Below are 11,664 nucleotides of genomic sequence, written 5' to 3' on the forward strand. Positions count from 1 at the left end.
AATCTGTTTTGTTTTCACAGCTGTGCTCACACGCTTGAATGATGCCATTTCGAGGGAGATAGCATGATGTAGTGTTGACGACAGCACAATTGTCATCCTGCTAAAGAGTATTGTGAACTCAATGGAAACGAAAAGTGAGGCTTTCATGTGTAAGCTTAGATCCCATTTATGGCGATCATCTCAACTTCTGCGCAGGGCGCACAGTGGAAATTGCTGCAAGCTGCTGAACACAGATGACATCATCTTGCCACCCACAAATGTTATGGGTTTGACAGCCCAGAAGATGGCATCCCCTAGGAGGAATGCAGCTCCAACTAAGTGGACAAGTTTTGTGTGTTTGAGAGGAAATCGTTTCATAAAAGTTATTCTCTCCATTTTCTCTTCAGGTTTGGCAACTGACACTACAATGAAATTATGGTCATGACAAGGAGCCATTAGCTTTCCCCAGAGCCACAAGCCACAGCTCCCTCTGCGTGGAATGATGTGAGTTTGGAGCCCTTTCCCATTAGAGCTTTCACAACTTGGGACTCTAGAGGCTAAGATTTAAACCAGTGCCTATGCTGTTGTGCTGTTAGTCCTTTGCAATTTTCTCTGCTGTACTGCTAATCACCAGGGCTTTTCAGGTAGGCTACCAGAGCTCATGCATGTCAAACAGCTACTGAAGTTGTCATGGATCATAAACACAGTATTTCTTGCCTGCTAATTCTGCAACTGCTCTCCTGTGTTTGATGGAAGGCTGGAAATATATATTTTTTTAATGCTCAAATTATCTTCCATTAAAGGACACACAGCTTCTTTACATGACCTGGAGCTGCTTCTACCTGCAACTCTGGAGTCACAGTCATTCCAGATATGCTATTATATCCACATTATGGAGCTATGACTTTCTAGTAATCATAAAAGTGGAAATAAAAGAAAAAGAGGCAGATTCCACAGAAAACAAAAAGAAAAAAAGAAAGAAGAAAGAGAGAGAGAAAGAAAAGGAGAGAGAAGAAAGGAAGAGAGAGAAAGAATGAAAGAAGGAAGGAAGGAAGGAAAGAAGGAAGGAAGGAAGGAAAAAGGGGCAATAATAGAAGCACCAAAGCCATAAGCCACCCTGGATATAAATAAGGCACCAAGAGATTTTAAAAAAAAGAATTCTCTGGTCCCTCATTTATTAAATCTCAGCACTTGGTCTGGCCAATATAGGGTTAGTGAAAAAACTGGTTTTAATAACATTTTAATCATCAGTGTCTGTCTTCACTATCCACAACTCTACTGGTGGCTTTAAGACCAATGTATTTCAATATCAACCACCCCCCCAAAATGGGGCTTTACCATTACCCTTTTAGGGGCAACTGGCATTTCTGAACCCCTGCACTGTCTTCTCTGCCACAGCGCCACCTTTGGTAAGGAAGACTATCAACTACTACTCGCCATAGTGTGGAATGACTGAGCGCCGTTCTCCCAATCTTTACACCTTCAGTGTGTCTCATCACCCTGGGGAACGTTTGGGGAATGCTGAATCCGTAGGACCCCTTAGTGCTCACAGAAAGGGTGTCAACAACACAAGCGTGTCAACAACACAACGTACTACTTAGAAAGAAAAAGGACTGAAAATATTGAGCCTTTAAACAATCTTCTCTCCCTCCTTGCTGCTTGCAGACTGGATTCCGTCACCTTCCTGGCCCGGCCCTGGGCTCTCTCTCATCTTTGTGATCTGATTATCATCTTGTTACAGCAGTGAGCTCAATGTACCTTGTGTTAAATTTAAAAAGAAGCGTTTTCCCCACTATAATGCAAATTCCTTGGGAGCAGCAATCACCACTTGCTAGTCTTTATATTGCCATACAAAGAAACATAGTCCATTTTCTGTTGCTTACAACAGAATACCTGAAACTGGGTAATTTATAGAGAAAAGGAATTTATTTCTTACAGTTATAAAAGCTAAGAGGTCTAAGATCAAGGGGCTGCATCTGGTGAGGGCCTTCTTGCTGGTGGGGACTCTCTGCAGAATCCCGAGGCAACACAAGTCATCATGTGGTCAGGCGGCTGAGTGTGCTAGCTTACATCTCTTTTCCTCTGATAAAGCCATCAGTACCACTCCCATGACAACCCAGTTAGTCCACTAACCCATTGATCCATTAATCCATGAATGGATTAATCCATTCATGAGGGCAGAGCCCTCATGACCCAATCACTTCTCAAAGCCCCCACCTCTCAACACTGCCACTTTAGAGATTAAGTTTCAACGTAATCTCAACAGAGGAGACAAACGTGCAAGCCATAGCAGAACCTGCTCAGTAAATGTTTGTTGTACTGAATTATGCTCTCAAAAACGTTACCGGATCTGAGGCTCATAGATTTAGCCTGAATAAATCTACTGGCTCATAAATTTACCCTGAATGAAACTACTAGAGCATGTGTTTTATTCATAAACTTAATATACATATTCAGGTAGGCACCATTCCTTATATAAAATCTGATATATCAGAATTTTCAGCTTTTCAAAAGTTAGTTCCTGTATATTACATAGCATGTTAACACTGTGTACATTTACAAAAAGTGTAAGTACAGAAATAAAAACTAGCCTCACATTAGCAAAAATTATGTTTTATGATCAAATAAGCTTGCTGAAAACATATGAAAAAAAATCTTTGCTTTCAAAGCTTTTTGGATTTCAGAATAATGAAGGATTGTGGAACTAAAGTTGAAGAAAAAATGAGTTATTTCTTTTACATTAAACTTCTATAACTGATTTAATATTCCTTTTTAAAAATCCTATTTTATTTCTGTACACTTTCATTTTAAAATTACAAGTAACCTATTAAAACATGCTCATTACTTAAAATTCCACCAATGGAGATAAAGCAAAGTCCTCTTAGATGGCCCCCCTTTTCACTTCAATTTTCTTTCCACAGGAATCCCTTGGCCTCCTGGTTGCTCCACAGGCACTCACCAAGGCACAGAGCAACACCTTGTCTTTCTAAAGTCCCCTCGCAAAGCACCCTCACCTCCATCTTCCCCCATGACCTCTTCTCACTGCATTCCTTGGAGGTCTATAAGGGAAGCTGTATTATTCTCCGTGTTGAGAGATGAGAAAAATCAGAGTTAAGCACATCAAGATTCTTGCTTCCTGTGATAGTGCCAACAAGTGGAAAAGAAGGAACTTTTCCAAATATTCTGTTTCCAAATATTCTATTTCCAAATATTCTGACCTTTAGCATTCTTTACATTTTCTGTCATCACAACCCAAATTCTGCTATTATGTGTATTCCCAATACCATGTCTATAGCCAGGGGTCACTGGTGTATAAACAACTTCTCATCTAAAAGGGTGATATGGTTTGGCTCTGTGTCCCTGCCCAAATCTCATCCTGTAGCTCCCATAATTCTCACATGTGGGAGGGACCCAGTAGGAGATGACTGAAACATAGGGGTGAGTTTTTCCCATGCTGTTCTCGTGATAGTGAACGGGTCTCATGAGAGCTGATGGTTTTAAAAACAGGAGTTTCTCTGCACAAGCTCGCTCTTTGCCTGCTGCCATCCACGTAAGATGTGACTTTGCTCCTCCTCACCTTCCACCATGATTGTGAGGCCTCCCCAGCCACGTGGAACTGTGAGTCAAATTAAACCTCTTTCTTTTGTAAGTTGTCCAGTCTCAGGTATGTCTTTATCAGCACATAAAAACAGGCTAATACAAAGGGGGTCTCCTCAGATCAACGTAGGCCAAGTTATACAGGTGTGCTAGGGACCTCCCTGCTTCCCTCACCCCTTTCCCAATTTAGCCTGGCAGCTTCACAATTTCCTGGGAGTTCTGAAACACTTCACCAACAGAGATTTGCCAGATTTCAATAATATCCCATCCTATCCCACAGTCACCCCTTAACTGGACAGTCCATTAGTGCTAAAGTCGCCTTTGCATTCTCACAAATGTGTGAAGTTCACCAATTTTGGTTCTCCAAAATCACCTTTCTCAGGATCATATTTGTATTATAACTTTCAACAAAGAATGCAGATACTTTCACATATTGTCTGTCTTTAAACTGAATTCAAAGAAGGAGGAGGAGGCACTCTTATTCTTCTGCTATGGATAAGCTACATAAGCTTCCATGGCTTATAGTCTGTGCTTTCCCATTCCAGAAACATATCTGTTGGGCAATATAGAAAGGCCTTTCCCATTCAAGAAAGAAGTTTTCTAAACATTCTGAAGCATAAACATCTTCAAACATAACATCCTTGAGGCAAGTAGAGAAAGTTCCCAGGAACAAAGGGTAATCATGAGAGATGAGAGCTTATTTTATTAATCCGGTATCACATACAGTCTGTTAAAAAGAGATTAGCACTTATTAAGTGAATCTGATATCAGTGGCTGCCCTAAATAGAACACATTATTTGGCAAGAGCTCTTAAAGAACTTGTCCTACCTACACAAAAGCAAAGAAAGAGTAGTATTAGCCATAGTATACTTGGGAAGTGGTTTCTCATTTTAATTATCTATATTTTAGAATAAGTGCAATGGTGTAGAGTATTTGAATAAGCTATTTGCCGTCATCAAAAGTAATCCCTTGCAATCATTCTGCTTTTTTTAGAACAGATAATCGCTTTCTTATACAATAGGGGTGACTTTTAAAAAATCTTTTATTCCTCATTAAAATATTTTAGCTTTTTCTTGGGGGAGATGAGGATAGAAAAGGACAAGTAGCTTTTTCATTGGCAATTTTATGTTATTTATTTATTTTGTTTTGAGACAGAGTCTCGCTCTGTTGCCAGGCTGGAGTGCAGTGGTGCGAGCTCGGCTCACTACAATCTCTACCTCCCAGGTTCAAGCGATCCTCCTGCCCCAGTCCCCTCGTAGCTGGGATCACAGGCACACAGCACCATGCCTGGCTAATTTTTGTATTTTTAGTGGAGACAGGGTTTCGCCATGTTGGCCAGGCTGCTCTCAAACTCCTGACCTCAGGTGATCCACCCACCTCGGACTCCCAAAGTGCTGGGATTACAGGCATGAGCCACCATGCCCAGCCTCATTGGGAATTTTAGAAGAAAGCACTACTGTATATAATTTGGTGTGTTCTAGAAAACATTGTTATAATCCTATTACTAGACCAACTCTTATTCAACTAGAAATGATGGGGAAAATTATTTTTTAAAAATATTCCCAAACATTGTTAGTTCTTTGCTTAAGTCCCATCTTTAAATAGGAATGGGGTTCGCTTTCTGCTGTCTCTGATCATTCTTAGCACTAAGCAGAGCTAACAAGGATTTAAATGGCAGATGGTAGAAAGAAGGGAAATCTGAAGAGGTAAACTGAGGCCTGGTCAGAACAGCAGGAGTGGTTTGACAGAAAGGAGCCAGATTTGGGAAACTCCCAAGTGACATCCATAAATGACAGTGACCAGGTGGGGTTGGGGGAAAGGAAGGGGCTAAGCAGTATTCTGAAGTTTCTAGATTGAAAGCAACTTTGAATAAATAACTTAGCTTTACTCAGGAAGATGGGAAACAGGGAAAAGGAAAAAGGCAAGTGAGAAGCAAAAGGATAGAGGAAAGTTGTGTGGAAGGCTTGAGTGATGGAGCTGAGAGTGGACGCTCTGACTTGGAGAGTCCCTAGTTCCACAGCTGAAGGGTGCAATGTTTTGTCTAGTCAGCTCTGAGCCCATCCATCCAACTCCTCACTAATTCTCAGAGCTCCTTCTCTCCTCTCCATCCTCTGCATCCGTGGCCTTAGTTGGGGGCCTTCAGCTTCCCTTGCCTGACTTTCCAGCTACATCCTTCCCCTAACTGATTTCCCACCATTCAGTCTTATCTACTGCCAATCCTTTAAATTCCGATTCCAATTTCATACCATCACAGCATTGCTAAAAATTGATCAAGGCCCAACTGCTCCAGAATAAAACCCAAATTCCCAGTCTCCAACCTCTGCCTCTTTTGGCTCTTCCCACTCCCAGCCATACATTGTCACTCCCAAGATAATGAAGTCCTCCAGGTTCTCTGAGCCGGGACGGGTTTTCTCTCATTTCCAGTTCTTTTTGCAGGCTGCTGTCTGTCTACAATACCCCTTTCTTGTATGGCCAGCTCCTTCCGTGGGACTCAGTTGTTGACTTCCTCCAGGAATGGTCCCTGATCTTCTGGCCTCACTGTCGGGCAGACACTTTTCTGCTACCTCTTCACACCACTGGAAGACTATTTATTTCATTGTCACCTGTTGATTGTCTATCTCCCTCCTGACAGCGGAAGCTCAGAAATAGCATAGCTTATGTTTTCTCCATTTTTCAAATTTTTTGTAGAGACAGGGGTCTCACATAGTGATGTTGCCCAGGCTAGTCTTGAACTCCTGGGCTTAAGAGGTCCTCCTGCCTCAGCCTCCCAAAGCTCTGGGATTACAGGCATGAACCACCACATCGGGCCCTTCATTTTGAAGGCTAACACAATTCTGCCACTCTCCATAAAGATTTGTGAATTAAAGACAGAGGTGGCATTGCTTCCATTTCAAGGGGAAAAAGGCTCTTGCATGAGGGTGGAAAAGCTGCTTCTAGTTTACTACTTGTCCTATTCCTTGTTAAAAAACAGCAGTGAGGGGCAGGCAGGTGGCCCACCCCTTCTGCCCTTACATGGGACCTGAATGTGCCACAAAGGAGGGCTATGCACAAGGGAGAGCCAGGTTTCAGGAAGTTGCTCACTCACCCCCATTTAAAAATTCTATCTTCTTTCAATTACCCAAATGTTTCTTGGAACTATTAGTTATAATATAGTCAAGTATGGGTATATTTTAGGGAGAGACCCTGAAAGGAAATCCGTCAGAGATTGGAGAATTGTCGGGCAGGGGCACTTTGCAGCAGCACTGGGTATGTTCGAAGGCGTAACATTTCCTACCATCCAGCCACCCAATAGGAACCTAAAGGAACTGAAAGAAAGGCAAACACCAAAAATATTAGTAAAAAATGATAAGAATTTGGGAAACCTGTATCTACCTTTTCCATGTATCTTGAAAACTGTTAGTAAAGATTTTTTTTTGAGACAGGGTCTCCCAGAATGGAGTGCAGTGGCGCAATAGTGGCTCACTGAAACCTCCAACTCTCAGGCTCGATCAATCCTCCCACCTCACCCTCCCAAGTAGCTGGGACTCCAGGCATGTGCCACTACACTGGGCTGATTTTATAATTTTTTGTAGAGATGGGGTTTTGCCATGTTGCCCATGACTGGTCTGGAACTCCGGACTCAAGCGATCCTCCCACTTCAGCCTCCGGAAGTGCTGGGATTACAGGCGTGAGTCACCGCGCTCTGCCTAGTAAAGATGTCTTTAAACATGGAAGCATTATAAATAACTAAAGCAACTTGAACTGCCGTTTTAAAGTTGAATGCTTAATTGCCACTGAAAAGAGCACAAGGAAGACTTTTTTCCCAGTTACTATCCTCCTTTAACAGAAAAAAATTATTTGTAAGGACTTGTAGCATATAGTAAGTGTTTGATATATGATGGACAAATGTTCTTGTGGAATACATATAAATAAAATATTGTTTTCAGTATTATATAGAGGGGTATATTTATGCTATAAACAACAGTAAGAATAAGTTTAGGACTACTAAATATTATTAAATATTAAATATAATCACTTAATCTATATTACATGTTGATAGTTCACAACACCCAGGTCATAGTTCATTTAACGGAATAGCACTTTTTCTTTTTTAAAGTTAGTGAGAAAATACGTTTATGCTTATTTTATCATCAATAACTAACTTTCTTTATAAAATTATAGGTATATTCCAACATATGATACAATTAGGGAAGTCCAAATCATAGTAAAGAAGTAGACAAATTTGGAAAAGTTACATTTTTAATGAAAAACCTATTTGAAAGCCACATCAATATTTATAACTCAATGTACAATACTGAGAGTTAAAATATTTTACAAAGAATTATATTCCCTTGGGCCCAGCTAAATCTACAGAAGCTGGAAAAGTGTCCTACTTCAAATTAAATTCACAATTTTATTTATACCTCAAGGCAAAAAAAAAAAAATCATTTTTAAGCCACAGGCTTTTAAACCACAGTCAAAGGACATTTATTGAATGCCATACATTGATGGCACTAGTTTTTTTAGCCTTAAAAATATTGTTACCTAAGAAAATATTCCTGGCTGACTCTAATTGCTTTTTTTAAATGTGTAGGTACCAGTATGAATTCAGGAAGCCCATTATAAATGACTCGTGAGTAATACGATGTGGAACAAAATGAGACTCTCAGCTAGCATTCAAGGCAGACCAAAGTAAATATGCAACTCCTTTCCCACCTTCTTAACTAACAGAGGTAATGTGATTATTTCAATTTAGATAAGTTCACCAATGTGCAGATGATATTTACCTTTTTTTATTACAGCTTGATTCTGTAAAGAAGAAGGAACTACTGTTACTAGTCATCTACCAGTTAATTCCTTTTTTGAAGAACCCATAAATGAGGCTAATTGTTTATTAAAAAACTAGGGAAAGACACTCAAATACTTAGTTATAATTAGTCAGTTTTTTTTTTTTTTTTTAAACCTGCGTTCTTGGTATTTTTGTGAAAGCAATCTTTTAAAGTTTCCAATTACACTATATCATTTTCTCAAAGGGACAAAACAAAGTCACAAATATGGTAGCATATTTCAGAATAAAATCCAAATCGTGAGACCGGGTGCTATGGCTCGCACCTGTAATCCCAGCACTTTGGGAGGCTGAGGCGGGAGGATCCTTAGAGCCCAGGAGTTCGAGACTAGCCTGGGCAACATGGCGAGATCCCACCTCTACAAATAATAAAAAAATTAGCTGGGCATGGCGACGCACATTTGTGGTCCTAGCTGCTTGGGAGGCTGAGGTGGGAGGATTATTTGAGCCCAGGCAGTTGAGACCATGATGGTGCCACTGTCCTCCAGCCTGGGTGATAAAGCAAGCCGCTGTCTAAATCAACACCAACCAACCAACCAGTCAATCCACATTATGAGAGAACTGGAAATCATGAGTCATACAGAGGCTTTAGGTCAAATCTGACTGGACCAATATTCTTCCTATTCTTCCTTTTGTCTCTCTAAACGGAATTTTTACAGTTCTTCCATATTTACCCAAGACTCATTTTCCTTGGTCTTAAAAGATGAACTTCTTTTGAGTTAAGGGAATATTCGAGTTGACCTCTTTAGTGCTTTATTTTTATTATTTATTTATTTTTTTTTAAGGAGATGGGGTCTTGCTGCATCATCCAGGTTGGAGTGGAGTGGTGTGATCATAGCTTACTGTAACCTCAAACTCCTGGGCTCATGCAATCCTGTGTCTCAACCTCCCAAAGTGTTGGGATTACAGGCATAAGTCACCATGCCTGGCCCTAGAATTAACCCCTTTAATGTCCTCACTGCTTGATATGAACACTGCATGTGATCTTGGTATTTTACCCATTGTTGCTGGACAGCAAGGGCACATAGAGGATCTACACACTCTCTTTGGTGCCAATGGTGAGAGAATCCAGAACCTTCTGGGGACTTTTCCAGAGATGGTAGTGGATACTGCATGTCTCAAGATGCCCACAGCCCACAGAGGCATAAGGTCCCCAGATGTGACCTCCACATCCAGATACCCCACACTGCCAGCTAGACTCACTTCTCCTCCTAATCTTTCTTGATTCCTTAGCCACGTGTCTCAGAGCTTGGATGTTATGGTGAAGGAAGGGGCCTATGTAGAAAAATGTGGCGGTGTGGGTTTTAAACTATAAAAACGTTCATTAGGCATTTAAGCCTATAAAAACTTAATAGAATTATTCCTTTGAGCTGAAAAAAAGGCAACCGCATAGCCTCCCCGAGTGTTTTAAGTAGGTATCATGAGCCCAATAAAGCGTTCCACAATTTTGCCAGTCAGATGAGTTCCCAGCAACTCAGAATCTGTGGCTGCTGCAGAGGCAGCCCATGAGTGATGTCATTCACTCTGTGTACTAAATTAACTGATTGTTTACACTACTGAAAAATACCAGATAATCATTAAATCCATTTTCTTCTGGACATATAAACACTGAATGCAAGAAGAATATCTCCTGCAATATCTATTAATAGACTAAAAATTGCCCAAGTCCTGGTGTTCAGAACTCTTTCTAATCATCGATCCTATGAAAATAATCTTGGAGGTTGGGCATGGTGGTTCACGCCTGTAATCCCAGCACGTTGGGAGGCCGAGGTGGGCAGATCACCTGAGGTCAGGAATTCGAGACCAGCCTGGACAACATGGTGAAACCCCATCTCTACTAAAAATATGAAAAATTAGCCGGGTGTGGTGGCACACACCTTTAGTCCCAGCTACTTAGGAGGCTGAGGCAGGAGAATCGCTTGAGCCCAAGGTAGATGGAGATTGCAGTGAGCTGAGATCGTGCCACAGCACTCCAGCTTGGGTGACAGAGCGAGATGCCATCTCAAAAAAAAAAAAAGCACTTGGATATAATTTTTATATATGTGTGTGTGTGTGTGTGTGTGTACATATATATATACATACTGATATATAATATATATAAATTATAATGTTTATTAGAAATAAAGTTTTAGAATAGATATTTACTGTTTATCTTGCAAAGGCAAGATAAATAAGTTTAATATTTTTAAGAAGGAAAAAATAAAAAACTTGTAGAATTGTGTGAGAATATTTGAATTTCATGTGGCATCAGATTACTGTTTTCCTCTCAAAAAATGCTGTATCTTCTGAACAAACTAAACTGCATATTAATCACATTGTAAATTTTTTGAGGACCAGAATTATTTCTTATTGGCTTTTATATTCTTAGAACTTGGTCCCAAACAAATACTCCATGTTGATCAAATGAATATGTTAACAAAGCCTTAAATACATTCCAGACAATCTAATTTTCCTACTACGTAACAATTAAAATACCCTCACCTACATTAAGAAACACTTCTCTCTAGAAAAAAAATGTAACCTGGACAAACCAAGAGGATAGACTGTATAATGGAATATTATTCAGCCTTAAAAAAGGAAAGAATCCTGCCATTTATAATAATGTGGATAAACTTGGAGGATGATATACCAAGTGAAATAAGCCAGACACAGAAAGACAAATATTGCAAGATATCACTTGTATGTGGAATCTAAAAAAATGTCAAACTTAGGAAAACAGAGAAAGGTCATTTCCAGGGGCTGGGGGAGGGCAGAGTAAATGGGGAGAAGTTGATGGAAGCATACGAACTTTCAGTTATGAGTAAGTCCTAGAGCTCTAGTGTGCAGCGTGGTGACTACACTCAGTAATACTGCACTGTGTACTTGAAATTCACTAAGAGATTGACCTAAAGTGTTTTCACCACACACACAAAGAATAACTATGTCAGGTGATGGGTATGTTAACTATGCTTGTTTGTGGCCATCATTACATAAGATAGGTTACATCAAAACACCATGTTTTACACTTTAATCTTCTATTTTTCAATCATATCTCAATAAGCCTGGAGGGGGAGGAAAGGATAGTGTTTAGAAAGTGGCTTCTATGGGCTGTTTACCATTGTCGTCTTCTATGGAACCAATAATATAATTGTATAATAGAAGTTTAAGTGTTTTGGGTTTGGGTGAATTGGTCAAAGGTAATGCTTGTGACCATGGGTTAGAGTGTTTCCCCTGAACCACGAGAACTGACCTGAAAGGAACCAGACAGGGTATCCTTAGTCTGT

Source organism: Chlorocebus sabaeus, chromosome 17 (assembly GCF_047675955.1).
Source record: "Chlorocebus sabaeus isolate Y175 chromosome 17, mChlSab1.0.hap1, whole genome shotgun sequence".
Lineage (NCBI taxonomy): Eukaryota > Metazoa > Chordata > Mammalia > Primates > Cercopithecidae > Chlorocebus > Chlorocebus sabaeus.